Source organism: Lynx canadensis, chromosome C1, assembly GCF_007474595.2.
Source record: "Lynx canadensis isolate LIC74 chromosome C1, mLynCan4.pri.v2, whole genome shotgun sequence".
Classification (NCBI taxonomy): Eukaryota; Metazoa; Chordata; class Mammalia; order Carnivora; family Felidae; genus Lynx; species Lynx canadensis.
In genome coordinates, this window is record NC_044310.1 from 50,768,697 (window position 1) to 50,785,514 (window position 16,818).

The window sequence follows — 16,818 nt, forward strand, 5'->3', positions numbered from 1 at the left end:
TCACTAATGAAATCACTGCTATGTATTGGCTCAGTGGAATCTTTTTCTTTTCATGCAACTTTAACAAGGAACTTATCCAGTGACACTTGATTTTGCCTCCTTTTGAGGATTTCAAAGAAAAGTGCATTGAATTGTTATTAAACAGATTCATTGTTTGCACTGCTACAGATTTTTTTTTTAACTTTTTTTTTTTAACGTTTATTTATTTTTGAGACAGAGAGAGGCAGAGCATGAACGGGGGAGGGTCAGAGAGAGAGGGAGACACAGAATTGGAAGCAGGCTCCAGGCTCTGGGCCATCATCAGCCCAGAGCCCGATGCGGGGCTCGAACTCACGGACCGTGAGATCGTGACCTGAGCTGAAGTCGGACGCTTAACCGACTGTGCACTGCTACAGATTTATTTGAGTGGTGCTTTTCTACAAAATTTTGCAGTTTCCTACATTTTACACCTCTCCATAATCTCATTTGAAGTGAAGGATTCCTGTGCCTTTTTCTCCTCCTCCTCTGGAGATGAGATCTCCATAACCTCTTGCTGTTGCTCGTGATGCTCATTGGTGGTCAGCTCCTGGCCATGTTCCTCCACCAGCTCTTGAATGTCCTCCTTATTCACCTCCAGTCCCATGGCCTTCCCCATGGACGCAATTTCATTGACAACTGGCAGCTCCTGTTTGCAAGCAAGCCTTTCTAAGTCATGTCCAAGAACACAATCAGGCCATAGCCTTCTCAGGCAGAGTGGAGGGCTCTCTTGGTGACCCCATCCCAAGCTTTATCGATGATCTTGAGGCAGGTCATGATGTGGAAATGATTTTTCCAAAACCCTCAGAGGTTTGTTCCTTCAGTCTCCTCGAAGCATTGTTGAAATAGTGCTTTGGTGTAAAACTTTTTAAAGTTTGAAATGACCTGCTGATCCATGGTCTGGAGGATTGGAGTGGTATTGGGAGGAAGGAACTTGACCTTAGTGGACTCGAATTCCTCCAGTAAGTCGTCCTCAAAGCCTGGAGGATGAACAGGAGCATTATCAATAACCAGTAAGGCTTTGAGTAGCAGATTCTTTTGTTAAAGTTATTTCTTCACTGCAGGACCAAAGACCTTGTTGATCCACTCAACAGATAAGATACGGTGACCCAAGCCTTGCTGTTGGGAACTCCACATCACATTTAACTGGCTCTTCTGCACCTTGCATTTCTTGAAGGCTCCTGGATTCTTGGAATGATACATGAGCAGGAGCTTGACTTTGAAATCCCCACTTGCATTAGCACAAGAGGGTGAGATGGTCATTCATGGGCTTGTGACTAGGTATTGCATTCTCTTCTTCTATAATGTAGGTCCTCTTTGGCATCTTTTTTCAAAAAAAGTCCCATCTCATCACAGTTAAAACGTGCTCCAGCAGGTAACACTTGGAAACCACGAGCTTCTGGAACTCAGTAGTGAATGCCTCAGCTGCTTTAGCATCCAAACTCACAACCTCTCCATGCCTCACAACACTAGGGATGCCACTTCTCCTCTGAAAGTTATCAAACCATCCCCTGCTTGCCTTGAAGACTTCTTCGTTTTCTGTTGATGTACCTGGCAGTTTACTTACGAGGTCGGTGTACAAGGCCTTTGTCTTCTCACAGATAAAGTTCTCTGTCACAGTATCACCTGCTAGTTGCTTCTCGTTTATCCAAGCCAGAAGCTACTTTTCTGCATCTTCCAGAACACATGGCCGTTGCTTTCATATTCTCGTGACTCCTTTTGCTGCATAGCCCCCTTACTTCTTCTTTCTTCTTTAATATTGTGCAAATGGTCAACTAGATTTCTTATAAAATCTTGCAATTTTGGCCACTCACATACTTCATTGGTACTTCTCAATGATTTCCTTCTTAAGCATCTCCCTCTTCTTACCACCTTTCTTTTCAACCTTTTTCTGCATGGGGGCCATTGTATATGCTTGCACAGATGTTGACTACAGTACACTATTAATAAACTCTTGTCATATACTGTATTTAACGTAACTGGCAATAAGGCAGCACAGGAAAGTGTCCATATCTACAGGCAGCCTGACCTAGAATGAAGCAAAGCATTCATAAGCTTACTCTTGTATGGAAAAGCAAAAAACTGTCCATAGGTGCTTTGAAGTGACAAAAAATATTCTAGTGCCAGGTGTGGTCACCTTTCAATGTTCTGAAAAATCTGATTTCTGCCGAACACTGTGGCCTGAGACTGAGCATTCGAGCTTGGGAGACGATCACCCACAATCTTGCAGCAAGAGAGAGAAAGAGAACCATTGGCTCAGTTGTGATCATGTGACGTTCAGCATCACATACTACTTGTATTGCAAGACATCACTCGTTTATCAAGTTAAAATTTATTAGATATGTTTGCTCGTCTTGCTGAACACCTGCAGAACAAGTTACTTTCAATTCAAGGTTTTACTGTATATCTATCCAGAATGGAACTCTCACTTTCCACCCCTAATGCTCTTTTTTTTTTTTTTTGTATTTTAGAGAGAGCATGAGCAAGTGGAGGAGAGGGGCAGAGGGAGAGAGAGGGAATCTTAAGCAGGCTCCATGCTCAGTATGGGGCTCAGTGTGGAGCTGGGTCTCACAACCCTGAGATCATGACCCGAACCGAAATCAAGAGTCGAATGCTCAACCAACTGAGCTACCCAGGCACCTCACTACCCCTCATACTCTTATCCCAGTCTTTCCCAACTCTGTAAAAGACACCACCATTCACCTGGATGCTCAGGTCAGACGCAAACCCTCTTGACTCTGATCTTCAGCATTTATCCTTACTGTGACCTAGTCTCTCTACTTCCACTTGCTGCTTTTGCAGGGATGTATGTGTTGGGTTTCATGAGTTATATTTATTATTCACCCAGAGAAATTGTTTTCAGTATGTGGTATGCATTTTTCCTTTTATTACAGTGTCTTCAGGTAAGGCCCTGAATACCAAACTGCTTTTATTGCTCTCATTCTCAAACCAATAGAAGCACTAAATCTTGGTCTTATCTTGGCCCCAGTCATCTTAAAGGAGTCTGTCTTTTCTCATGACTTCTACTTCCTTCCAAGCCACTCACTATTCCACTCTGTATCCTCACCCACCCAACACCTTATTGACACTGCTCTTGATAAGGCCACCAGTAACCTCCTAATTGTTGAACTGAAAGGATTATTTCTGCAATGGACTGTACATTGGAAATGGCTCACTTTTCCTTCCATTCTGGATCCATGGCCCATGCACCCTGCATTTATCCCACTGCTTGGCCAACAAGCATCAGACTTGTTTGGTGACTCTCCTTGTAGATTCCACCCTTAATTCTTCTCTCTTCTCATTCTGCAACAATGGTTCTTAAACTTCTCTTTTTCTTTTTTCTTTAAAAAAAATTTTTTTTCATGTTTATTTTTGAGAGAGAGAGAGAAACAGAGTGTGAGTGGGGAAGGGACAGAGAGAGAGGGGGACACACAATTTGAAGCAGGCTCCAGGCTCTTCACTGTCAACACGGGGCCATGACCTGAGCTGAAGTTGGACACTTAACCGACTGAGCCACCCAGGTGACCCAAATTTCTTTTTTTTTTTAAGGATACCTTTGAAAAGATGCTAAAAGCTATGGGACACTCTAACGTGGAAAAAAAATGCCTATATTCATGAATTCACCATACTTTAAGTAATTTCAAGAGGTTCCCTCATACCCTGAAGCCACATTAGACCCTCTGTTCTGCTTTCTCAACTGGGGGTATGCCAACCACTCTCCAGGCTTTAAGCGTCACTCAGATGTTGATGGCTTTTAAATGTGTACCTGAGCAGCAGCCATTTTCCAAAACCTTAATTTTGCATCCCCAATTTCCAACTAAAACATCTCTGTTTATCCCCAAGCACCCTATGCTCAATGTGTATGAAATTGGCCTACACTCCCTGTCTGATTTCTCTTCCAGGTGGATAATATTGCCATTCACCCAATCACCGTAAAGAAACCTACTCCTTTTACTCCCCATATGGGACATCCTTTTACTCCCCATATGGGACACCAAAAAAAAAAAAAAGAAAAGAAAAGAAACCTGCTCTTCTTTCCTTCCTGTTGCAGCTTCACAAGTTCCCATCCTTTTCTTGCTTGGATTACTGGAGTAGTCTTCTATTTGGTCTGCTCATCTCCCACACTGGCCTCTTCAAATCCATCTTCCACACTGGAGCTACATTTACCTTCACCAACACCCCACATTGTTGAAGGCAGTAATTCCCCAAGTGCGTTTCTAAGAATACAAAATCTGTGTTATGTAATTGGTGTTACATGAACAAGAAAGTTCTTATGGTCAACTGAGTTGGAGAAAAGAGAGAAAAATAATTAGGTTTAATTACTTCTCAGAGTCTTCAATATGCTAAAATGCATTTTGGAGTTCTAACTGGAGATATATAGATTTTGTCAAACTTTTTGGCAACAAAAGTCTAGTGTTTGGAGTATACTTTGGACAGCTTGTCTCTGAGCTCAAATTTAATTTCCTTCTCTGTTTCCTTCCAATATATAGCTGCTATTCTTGATAATGTAGACAATGGGAGGACAGCAGTGTGGTAATCTGAATTCAGGGAGACCAAGGGTTAAATTTCAGCTCAAGATTTGATTAAATTACTTAATCTCTCAGAACATGTGCTGGCTGGTTTCCATTTGCCCCTCAAGAAGCTGACCTCTATAGACTGCATCCGTCCAGGCATCCCTGCTCTCTGGCTTCCAGTTAAGTTTGGCCAATGGGAAGCAGTGGTGGAAAACCATTGGGTCAGAGCAGTGGGAGAAGAGAAGGCAGGGTACTAATCCCCCTCCCAACCCTCCAATTCCCTGCCTTGTTGTACCACAGTGTTTTCACCACCTTTCAGTTCCAGCTGTCTCATGTCCTGAGTAACTTTCTCCTTCCTCTTTCCCTTTAGAGCCAGGGGTGATAATGGCTTCTAACAGTTGCTAATCTCTAAGGCTTCATTATCTCTTGTTACTTCCCTTACCTCTGTTCACACCTCTGTAAATAGTCCATTCCTTAAACTTTCTCCAGTTAACCCCCTTTAGTATGCCATCTGTTTCCTACTTGAACGCTGACAATTTAGAATGTTAGTCTCATTACAAAATGAGGATAGTAACACCCACCTCGTGGGACTGTTGAGAATATTCAGCGAAATTGCAGTGAGTATGCCAAGCACCCAGCACAATGCCTGGCACACAGCATTGCTTCCTAAATAAGAGATGACTTCCTTGGTTCTGTTCCTTTCTGCCTTGTCTTGTTCAGCATACCGAACACACAAATTTCCTTTATGAGGGCTCGGTGTGAATAAATTTCAAGTGATTATTGATAAATAGTTCACCCACCTACAGACCCCCTCTTCCTGCTCCCTTGCCAGGCTGAGGTGGGTAGTGGGAAATAATGCCAGGCCCCAGTCTGAAGATGCAAAGCTTCCACAAAGAGTCAGGCTCCAGTCAGTGGTCACGGAACAAGGATGACCTGTAGGTTCCATTACAGGACCCTGGAACAGCCTGGAACAGAGAATCCTAACAAGGACTGGAACAGCAAGGGTCATGGTGTCTGTGTGCTCAGCATTCTTCTTGGAAGAAAGCTGCCTCTGTACTGGGCCCAGATGGTCTGTGCCCCCACACTAGCCAATTGTTTCCCAAAGAAGAAATCTTTCCAGTTCCAAATCTATTCCTTGTACCCACTAAAGTGATCAAGTGGCCTGAATGGGGAGAGAAGGGGGTTGCTATTTGGAAGGGGAAGTCACTTGAACTAGGTTTCCAGTACATTTCCCAACAGGCATAAAAAGGAGAAATTTTAAAATAGTGTTAAAAGAGAAATAATAGAGAATATTTAGGGGGTCTGTAGGTGGGTGAACTATTTATCAATAATCACTTGAAATTTATTCACACCGAGCCCTCATAAAGGAAATTTGTGTGTTCGGTATGCTGAACAAGAGAAGCCTTCCTTGTGGCATGTAATCAGAATGCGAGTTCGTTTGGTATGCTACCTTCCCTTTAAGTGGATTCAGTGGGAGACATTCTTCTTATAGTTCTTGCAAACTCAAAGAGTTTTTTGATCACTCTTAAAGCCAGTAGGACACAGTCTAATTCAGAAATAAAACTATCCAGTTCATTATGCAACACTTCTAACTTTACTCAAAAGCAAGTGTTCTCTCCACCCTGGGAGCTCTCCAGCAAAGAAATTCTCTACCAAGACTACAATACATCTTGTGGCAGAGGTGCCACCTGCAGGAACTTTGAGCCCTCCCAACACCTTGGGGTCTTACAAATTTGAAATACAAAATTTCCCCTAGCATCAGGGAGCACCCACATTGGTCTGCCACAACGAAGTATGAGTAGGAGGAATGGTTCTAAGGTCAGAATGAGGACACAAAAATAAAAGCCAAGCAAGGAGAGGAGATAGGATTCTGTGTGGAGGGTGAGCAAGGGAGGTTGCCTGGCCCTCTTCCCCTGTGGCTCGCTTTGCCTTCCCCAGGTGGAGCCCTGGGGACCCTGAAGCTATCTAGGGGATAAGGATGATCTAGCTTGGGTAGCACAGGATGCCCTGATTTCAAGCAGTCCACCAGTAGGAGAATGAGGCTTTTAACTCTGGACAGCCCACAGTAAATGCAGGCTTAGAGGGTGAAGTTTAAGAAGGTGAGGGTGTCACTTTTCCCATGCTTCATCTTGGCAGAAGTTGCTCATCTTAGGACAAAACCTAATGGCCCCCAAGCATCATCTTGTCTGCAATCCCTGGAAAGGGATGCAGCTGGCTTCTCTTCCCAAGGTCCGGAACCTGCCTTGCCTGAACTCAAAACCTCAGATCCCTCCCCTCAACTCCTCCTTTGATGCTGCCCTGTCTTTCCCACTGACCCAGAATGTGCCAGGACAAGATTCCCCTTTTACCTCCCTCCCAGGCCAATCCCTTCTATGAGCAGCCCAAGGCTTCAGCTGCCAGGACTCTTGAGGAAACACTCCTACACAGTATACCAGCATACTAGGAATGGGCTATAGTACACCTATACTGATCACTTCTCCCCTCCGCTCCAGCTTGGGCCCTGGAGTTCCCCCACCACAGGGTGCTTCTGGCATGTGCAACCTCATCTAATTCATCCTCAGCATGTCATGCAAACACTGTCATCTATCTGTGCCATGCCATCAAAAGGGCTGGGGAATGCTACTCTGGAACACGTTCTACCTGCCAAGAGGAAAAGCTGATAGAGAAAGAGGCTGCGATCTGGAGAGAAAGGAGCTATAATTGATGGATAATGGATATAAAGTTTCTATAAATTACAAAGTATTATGGATGCTCATGTTAAAAGTTGTGTGTAGGGGCACCTGGGTGGCTCAGTCAGTTAAGCGCCTGACTTCGCTCAGCCCACGATCTCACAGTTCATGAGTTCGAGCCCCGTGTTGGGCTCGGTGTTGACAGTTCAGAGCCTGGAGGCTACTTCAGATTCTGTGTCTCCCTCTCTCTGCCCTTCACCTGCTCATGCTCTGTCTCTCTCTCTCTCTCTCTCTGAAAAATAAATACACATTTTAAAAATTTTTAAATAAATAAAATAAAAGTTGTGTGTATAATGACCTTTTTGTGATCTGTATCTTGCTTTCTTTTAATTTAATAGCATTTCAGATTGCTTTCCATAGTAGCACTTATAGACTTACCATGTTCTTTTTAGTGACTGTATGTGGCTTTTCCTTTGTACTATATTTTACTTAACTGGTCCCCTATTGATGGATATTTAGGTTGTTGCTGGGGTTCTTCTGCTATTGTAAATAATCTTGCAATGAACATCCTTACACATAAAAAAAAAAAAGTGAGGGTGTCATAAGGTAAGTGCCAAGTTAAATATCCCTGTCTTCCAGGTCAGACTCTCTATGGTATGCTGAACAGGCTGAGGCAAAGCTCCAGAAGTTTATTGGGAGAACTGAAGATCTGCGGAGATGGTGAAATTACTAGTCTAACAAATCTCCTTGGGTCAAGTGAGGACACAGGTAGGTCATGAATGGCATCCAAATACCTGGGTTGGAACTGTTTGAGGGGGACAGACTGTGAAGGCAACCCTGGGCCACAGTTGACCTGAGTATTTTTTTCTAGACCTGGGGTGAGATAGTAGTGGTCATACCTCTCCATTTGATGCCACTCTTTTCAACTCTCACCATCAGAATCTACCTGACGCCTGCAGTGTGGAAGGCAGAATAATCAGCCCTAAAAGATGTCCATGTCTTAATCCACCTGATCTGTGAATGTGTTACCTCACACAATAAAAGGCACTTTGTTGGGGTGCCTGCATGGCTCAGTTAGTTAAGCATCCAACTTTGGCTCAGGTCATGATCTCGCAGTTCATGAGTTTGAGGCCTGCGTCAGGCTTTGTGCTGACAGCTCGGAGCCTGGAGCCTGCTTCAGATTCTGTGTCTCCCTCTCTCTCTGCCCTTTTCCCGCTCATGTTCTTCTCTCTCTCAAAAATAAATAAACATCAAAAAAATGTTTAAAAAAACAAAACAAAACAAAAGGCACTTTGCAGATGTGATTAAATTAAGGATCGTAAATTGGGGAGGTTATTCTGGATTATCCAGGTGGGTGGGCCCACTGTAATCACATGGGTCCTTATAAGAGGAAGGCAGAAATGTCAGAGAAAAGGAAAATGTGACAATGGAATCAGGGATCAAAGTGATACAGTTGCTGGTTTTGAACATGAAAGCGGGGAGGGGGGGGCACAAGCCAAGAAACATGGGTAGCCTGTAGTAGGTAGAAGGGCAAGAATTCTCACCTACAGCCTCCAGGAGGAATGATACCTGATGATACCTTTTCTTTAGCCTCCTGGAAGTGATTTCAGACTTTTGACCTCCAGAACTGTAAGGTAATCAATTTGTGTTAATTTAAGCCACTGTGTTTTTACTCAATTCGTATAGCAGCAACATGGGAAACTAATACATGTGGTAAGAAAATATTGAAATAATTCTTTCAAGCTCCTAAAACCCCAGTTTAAAAAAAAAATCCTGATGAGACATCAGCTCCCCACCCCAACCCCAATTGAGCGATACTATTTTACTGTGGGAAATCTCATTTTCAAATCTGGAAGTTTCAGTGTTGCTCATTCACATATAGACTATCAGAAACATCATAGGGTGTCTCAGTGATGGGGATAGCTATCTTTCTTTATGGGCTGATACCCAGTTCCAGTGCAGTTGTGTTCTTGATATGAGGAAGGGTCCTCTTTCAGAGAGAAAGACCCAGGCTTCTAGCTCACCCATGATAGCATTAGTTAAATGATCACGGTGATTCATAGGGTGGGGGTTGGAGTAAATGGCCAGTCTATATAATTTCTATATGAGAAATATCAACAAGTGCTAAATGACATATTCAAGTATTCTTGGAGGAAGAAATTAGGAAACGGAAATACTAAGAACAAAAATATACCCCACCCTAACTCAGTGTTAACATAATAAAACTATGTATTATTCCAAGTTGAACAATGCAGTGTATTATGATTACTTTATTATACAGCTTTTTGTTTTCTGTTAAGTTAGTATTTTCTTTGGTTTTGTTTTTTTAGTTTTCTAGATAAACATCACTATTTCATATTCAAACTTTGGGACTGAAGTATAAATCTCTCAAGATGGTCAAACACATGAGGTAATTTACATACTTTATTTTTTCTTGGTTACATCTCTCCTGAGTCTCTCTGTCCTCCTACTCACCTCTAGATTGGTTCCTTTCTACGTTTACCACAAGAGCTCTTATGCTGGATTAACTCTACTTTAGGGTTAAGAGTACTAGACTGATGGAGAGGTGACCTCAAGGAAACTGCTTTGGAGTATGTGCCAGTTCTGATTTTTTTCCTGACAAAACTTTATAGCCTCAATTTCATACAGGGACTGTTCTCAATCATATTGTATTAACCCCAACCCCTGATCAACCCTCAGTATTTTTTTTTTTTAATTTTTTTTCAACGTTTATTTATTTTTGGGACAGAGAGAGACAGAGCATGAACGGGCGAGGGGCAGAGAGAGAGGGGGACACAGAATCGGAAACAGGCTCCAGGCTCTGAGCCATCAGCCCAGAGCCCGACGCGGGGCTCGAACTCACGGACCGCGAGATCGTGACCTGGCTGAAGTCGGACGCTTAACCGACTGCGCCACCCAGGCGCCCCAACCCTCAGTATTTTTTAACTGGTAATGAGTCAAGTATATCCGGTAAACAAAAGTAGTTGGCAAGAACTCAAGGTGTAGTTAAGTGAACAAAGACTTGATAAGCTGTTAATGGTGCTCTGACAGTAAGTCTAGCTCCTACTATATCATGGTGGTCTGAGCCCACACCAGTCCCTGGCAAATCACCCAAAAGGGGTAAGTGTAGGGGCACTTTGGCCCAAGAAGGGAGCCACAGTATCAACTACATTCCTAAAGCCAGATTTAAAAAATGGGATGATGGATTAAAAATGATGATGTTATGTTGGATAATTGTTTTCCTGGATTCCTAGTTTCTTAGACAATTTTTCTAGATAGAGCATGTGTTCTCAAATGGGAGTGATAAAATCTTAGATATTATAATAACCATTGTTCTTCAAAGGGCATACTACATAAATAGATATACAGTATATTTATGATATTAAAATTTTATGGAGTGGAGAGTGATTTGGAAAATTTGTCAAAAAAGAATTCCTTAGAAAGGCAATAACAACAACAACAACAACAACAAAAAGATTGAGGAAAATATTGCTCTAGAGAAAGTTGGTTTCTATTATTGGTCTCCTCATAATATACTTTTTAATATATTTTATTTGATAATTAAAATTTAAGTTGGATGGTAAAGTGGATTGTCTTCTATTGTGTGCATGATTGGAAAAATAATTCCTACAAAACCAGCCTCCTTTCAGGACCCTTCAATAGTCATGGCCCAGGAAGCGGAGGTAAAACCAAGGTACCCCAGGGTTACCTATTAGTAGTTGTCCACATCTATAAAAACCAGAGATAGAGGAAAAAATTGTATATGAATTTCACCTGACCATAAGATGAGAGATGGGTTGTACATGCTTCCAGACCAACTTAGTGATGAGACTCATTGTATTCTTAGCAGTTGCCTGGAGCAAATTTCTTAGTGCTAGTGAATGGTTTCCTTCCATTATAAGTTGTGCATTCTGTGAGTGTGTCCTGAGGACCCTAATAACCAATTATACTGCCACTTTAAAAAATATTGTAGTAAAAATTGAGAATAATTGCATATAATCAGCTGCCGCAGGCAAAGCTGGGAGCCCTGGGGTAAAACATTGGGTAGCTTGAATCCATTACTTGTTAGAAGAAGGAGGTCAAGGTGTGCTCAAATCACAGAGGTCAGCAAACTTCGTCTGTCAAGGTCCAGATAGTAAATATTTTAAGCTTTGTGGGACACTTGGTCTCTGTCATAACTCTTGACTTAGCATTTGTGGTACAAAAGAAGCAAAAGGCAATTCATGGATGAATAAACATAGTTGTGTTCCCAAAAAAACTTTACTTATAAAAATAGGCAGCAGGCAAATTTGGCCTGCCAGCCCTTGCTCATGTGTATTATTTACCATTTACAACCATGGAATTTACTTTCCTTAAAAGGGTGTATCTCTTATCTATGGAAATACTTAGAATGTCCTGGTATTTTTCCTGGTAGAAATTGAACGGAATGAGAAACTGGAAACTCCAGCTGAAGGCCCCTTAGGATGCTAAAATTTCTTAGCAAAAAGCCCAGTTTTGGGTACCATTCTGGTGGCAGACATAGGGTGGGCGGTAAGTTTCTTCTTGGAGCACTATAACCTCAGGGGTCTTGATGGCCTGACTCATGGTTGAATGAGGCCTATTCCAGTGGTTCCTGTCCAAGCCCGCCTATGGACTGTGGAAAACTGCTAGCTGTGCCTGATGGAATTAGTCTCAGGAGGCTGAGAAGGTTTTGGTGGGAAATTATATACTGTACCTTGTTTTATGATAGAATCCTTATGAACTCACAGGCCCATGTGACTGCTGTATTTACTACCCTCCCCTCACTGTGCCCCCACCATGACACTACTTTTCAGCAGGGTCTAAAGTAGAACAAGAGTGTGATGACTGGAACCCATAGCCTTCTGGAGGGTGTTGCTTTCAGAATGAATGAAGTGGGTAGGCTCAAAGGCCACCTGAGTCCATCCCACATGCTGCAGAAGAGTCCTAAGAAATACTTGTATTGGGCCAATGAGTAGTATGTATAAGTCTACGTATATGAACTGTGATAGAACATAGAGCCAGAATGTTTTCTATGTAAGCTATGGAACTATAAAGTGAACTTTGGAAGGACAGTAGAAATGTATTTTGTCATACTGGAATGCTAAGAGCTGATACATGAAGTCCAGATCCTGAGGAATATTTTGTTAAAAAAATGACCTGCCCACCACCTTTGGGTCTACCCTAGATGAATAACCCTTTCACTACAGACTTTGATTTTGAATTTAGATGAGTCTAAGTTGATTAACCAGTTCCAAAAAATTAAATGACCACACAGGGAACCATGTGAGCTTGTAATCAAAAGGTAACATTTACATTCCACAGGAAAACATAAAGCCTCTGAAATACGTCCAGTGACTGATATGGGGGCTCCCCATGGTTTATCAAACCTATAGAGAGAATTAAATGTAAGGTGGATTATGCTTCAGTAAGGATGAATTCAACCAATGCCATTTTAAGTCTTGAAGATTTCTGCAAATACAGATGGTAAGTGATTATGTCATTAACCTTACATCATGTGGGTTTATGTGTTTTTCTCCTCATTGCTATACCTTTATTCTTCCTGGAAGATACTATTGGGGGAATTTTTTAGAAGTCTATTAATATAAATTTATCTAAGGGATATCTAGTTAATCTGTTAATATCTAAAGCTTTATTCATTCATTTTTTTAAAAAATCTCTGTTGAGCACTATTATGGCTGAACTATGTCTCCCTCCCCCTAAAATGCCTATGTCAAAGCCCTAACCTTCAGTACTTCAGAATGTGACTATATTTAGAGATAGGACCTTTCAACAGGTATTTAAAGTAAAATGGTGTCGGGCGCCTGGGTGGCTTGGTTGGTTAAGCATCAGACTTCGGCTCAGGTCATGATCTCACGGTCCGTGAGTTCGAGTCCCGTGTTGGGCTCTGTGCTGACAGCTCAGAGCCTGGAGCCTGTTTCGGATTCTGTGTCTCCCTCTCTCTCTGCTCCTCCCTTGTTCATGCTCTCTCTCTGTCTCAAAAATAAATAAACATTAAAAAAAATTAAAAAAAAAAAAAAAAGTAAAATGGTGTCATTAGGGGAGGCCCTAACCCACAGTTCATATATGTAGACTTATACATACTACTCATTGACCCAATACAAGTATTTCTTAGGACTCTTCTGCAGCATGTGCAATGGACTCAGGTGGCTTTTGACTGGTGTCCTTATAAGAAGAGATTAGTAGAACACAGAGAGATAAGATACTAGATACACACATGCAAACAAGAAAGGCCATGTGAGGACACAGCAAGAAGGCCACCATCCACAAGCTAAGGAGAATGTCCTCCAGAGAGACCAAACCTGCTGGAACAAAGGTGTGCATTTGAGGGGAGAGGAGGAGGCTCCAAGGTCCAAACATAGGCCCTCCTCTCTGGCAAATAATATATTCTGTGCATTTGCCTATCATTGCACATGGCAGTTTCTTTGCATATCCATGAGGCTGTGTTTGGGGGAGGACAGGACAGGAAAGCATGTCTTAACATTTGTATCCCAGCCCCTAACACTTAGCCTAGCACAGAGCTAGTACGCAAGCAACAAAGGGTCATGAAGGTCAGGCTTAGGACTCAGGACTGTTTTCTTAGGCAACTAGAGTTCCGGCAAAAGCTCCTTAGAGTCCTCAGACCTGAAGCCGGGAGCGATCCCAGAATCTGGGTCGGGACTGATTGAGGTAAAGAGTGGGTTTTAAGGGGTTCCAGCTGGACAACTATCATTTTACTTGGTGAATGCTTTTAAAGAGCAGAGCCTGCAAAGAGAAGATCACAATGCTCATGCTCAGATTATTGCAGATTCCAAGTGCACAGGATCTGAAAGTGTCGAGCCCTCTTAAATGTTGTACTACTATCTGTGAGACAGATTGGTGAGAATGATTAGTCTTTCCTTCCCATCTCCCCTTCCTCTGACCCCAGCTTAGCCTAGATTCCATCACCTGGGCTGGAGGAGGAGCCTCCCAGAAGGCTGGGCTTCCCTGGAGTGCTTGCAGCTGAGGTCACCACATCAGTGTGCATATTTTCTGGAGAGACAACGACAGGGGAGTTCACTAACGATGGTCTCCATCCCTGCAGCCCTGTGGGCAGTCAGAAGCACAGGCCCTGCCGTGTAACTTCTAAAAATTAACTGGTAAGATTTGATGTCAGTAAAGCCAAATGACCCTGGCAGGACGAACACTGATGTGTATGGGAAGGTCAGGCAGGTTCTCCTCCCCTGCTGGTCCCATGGAGGAAAGCCTTGCTGCTTCTGGCCCCAGAGGAGCCCGATCTACCAGCAAATAAGACTATGGATCCCTTCCACCCCCCGGGTTTAACAAAGAGGAAGAGGTTTCAGTGGTGACCTGGGACAAAGCCTGAGTGGAATGGGCTTGGGGGTGAACAGAAGGAGAGGAAATTGGGGACGGTGAGAAATGACTACTTTTGGGGCACCTGGTTGGCTCAGTTGGTTGGGCTTGATTTCAGCTCAGATCATGATCTCGAAGTTTGTGGGTTCAAACCCTGCACTGGACTTTGTGCTGGCAGCATGGAACCTGCTTAGGGTTCTCTGCTCCCTCTCTCTTTGCCCCTTCCCTGCTCTCTCTCTCTCTCTCAAAAATAAATAAATAAAACATTTTTAGAAAAGAAATAGGGTGGTAAGGGTGCCTGTGTGTCTCAGTGGATTGAGCTTCTGACTCTTGATTTCAGCTCAGATATGATCCTACATTCATGAGATCAAGCCCAGCATCGGGCTCTGCACTGAGGGAAGGAAGGTTGGGCTCAAGAGAAGATGGCACAGTTGTGTGCTCGTGGAGGGTAGAGGGGGCGGGACTGACCATGTCAGACATAGATGGAACAAGTGGACTTGAATGGTGTGAGTTGGATATTAGAGGGAGAGCTGGGATGTACAACTGAGGGTGATAAAGGGCCCAGACACTATCTTGAAAACAGCCAGGGCTGATCTCACAGGGGGATGATCTCCCTGCTAGAGTGAGCGTTCCTGCTTAAATTATGCTGACAACGCTTCTAGTGCTGTGGGGGAGGACCTGGCAGATGAGAGTCAGGCCCTGTGGATGGCTGAGTAGTGAGGCTGGAACACCTACGTTCCCAGGGGCGTGTGAAACAGAGCCACTGTGTCACCTCCCAGCTGCCCATCTCAGGACTTCCACGTAGCAGAGGAAGAAAATCTCTCACGTTGGCTACTGCTGTTTTGGTTCTCAGTTCTTTGCAGCTGAACTTAATTCTAACTAATATAAATGGTAATAAAGAAAAAGCCAGTGTAGCAAAATTTCATTACATAAAAAAGAATTTGGAACAAACTGAGGGTTGATGGGGGGTGGGAGGGAGGGGAGGGTGGGTGATGGGTATTGAGGAGGGCACCTTTTGGGATGAGCACTGGGTGTTGTATGGAAACCAATTTGTCAATAAATTTCATATAAAAAAAAAAAAAAAAGGACAAGCTGAACCTAACCTTAACTGTTGGCTTTCTGAATCATGAGTTGGTAAAAGTTTGTTCTTTTTGTAATCAGCTGAATTTTGAGGTATTCTGTTGATCAGCATCAATAGTTAACTGATGCACCATTCATAAATATTTCAAAAATATGTAATATCTAACAATATTTAACAGGAAATATCTGTATCTATCTATACATATGTATATGTATAAAACATCAGATATCTGTTATAATTTATATATTAAATTTTTATTGTATATAGTAAAAAAAAAAAAAAAAGAAGAATTTGGGGCTGAAAGTAATAAGTAGTGACAAAGAAGGGCAGTACCTAAATAATAAAAGGAATAATTCTCCTCCCCCAAAATCATGTTCTTAAATGAACTTATTAACATAGTATGTTGTATAAATATGTGTATATATTTAAATAGACTTCATTTTTAAGGGAAGTTTTAAGTTCATAGAGAAATTGAATAGAAAGTATACAGTTTTGGGGCCCCTGGGGGGCACAGGCAGGTGGGTGTCCAACTTCGGCTTGGGTCATGGTCTCATGGTTCGTGAGTTCCAGTCTCACGTCAAGCTCTGTGCTGGTAGCTCGGGGCCTGGAGCCTGCTTTGGATTCTGTGTCTCCTTCTTTCTTTGTGCCTTCCCTGCTTGCACTCTCTCTCTCTCAAGGATAAATAAACATTAAAAAAGTAAAAAAAAAAAAAACAAAGTATACAGTTTTCCCATATACCCTCTGCCCCCACACATGCATAGCCTCCCCATTATCAACATTCCCAACCGAAGTGGTACATTTTTTCTGATCAGTGAACCTACACTGACACATTATTATCACCCAGAGTCCATAGTTTACTCTAAGGTTCACTCTTGGTGGTGTACATTCTATGGGTTTGGACAAATGTATAATGACCTGTATCCCCCGTAATGGTATCATACAGGGTAATTTCACTGCCCTCAAAGTCCTCTGTACTCCTCCTGTTCATCTTGCACTCTTCCCTAACCCCTGGCAACCACTGGTCTTTTCACTATTTCCATAGTTTTGCCTTTTCCAGAATATAGCTAGAATTGTGCAATATGTTGCCTTTTCAGATTGGCTTCTTTCACTTAGTAATATACAGTTAAGTTTGCTTGATGTCTTTTCATGGCTTGACGGCTCTTTCCTTTTTAATGGTGAATAATTTTCC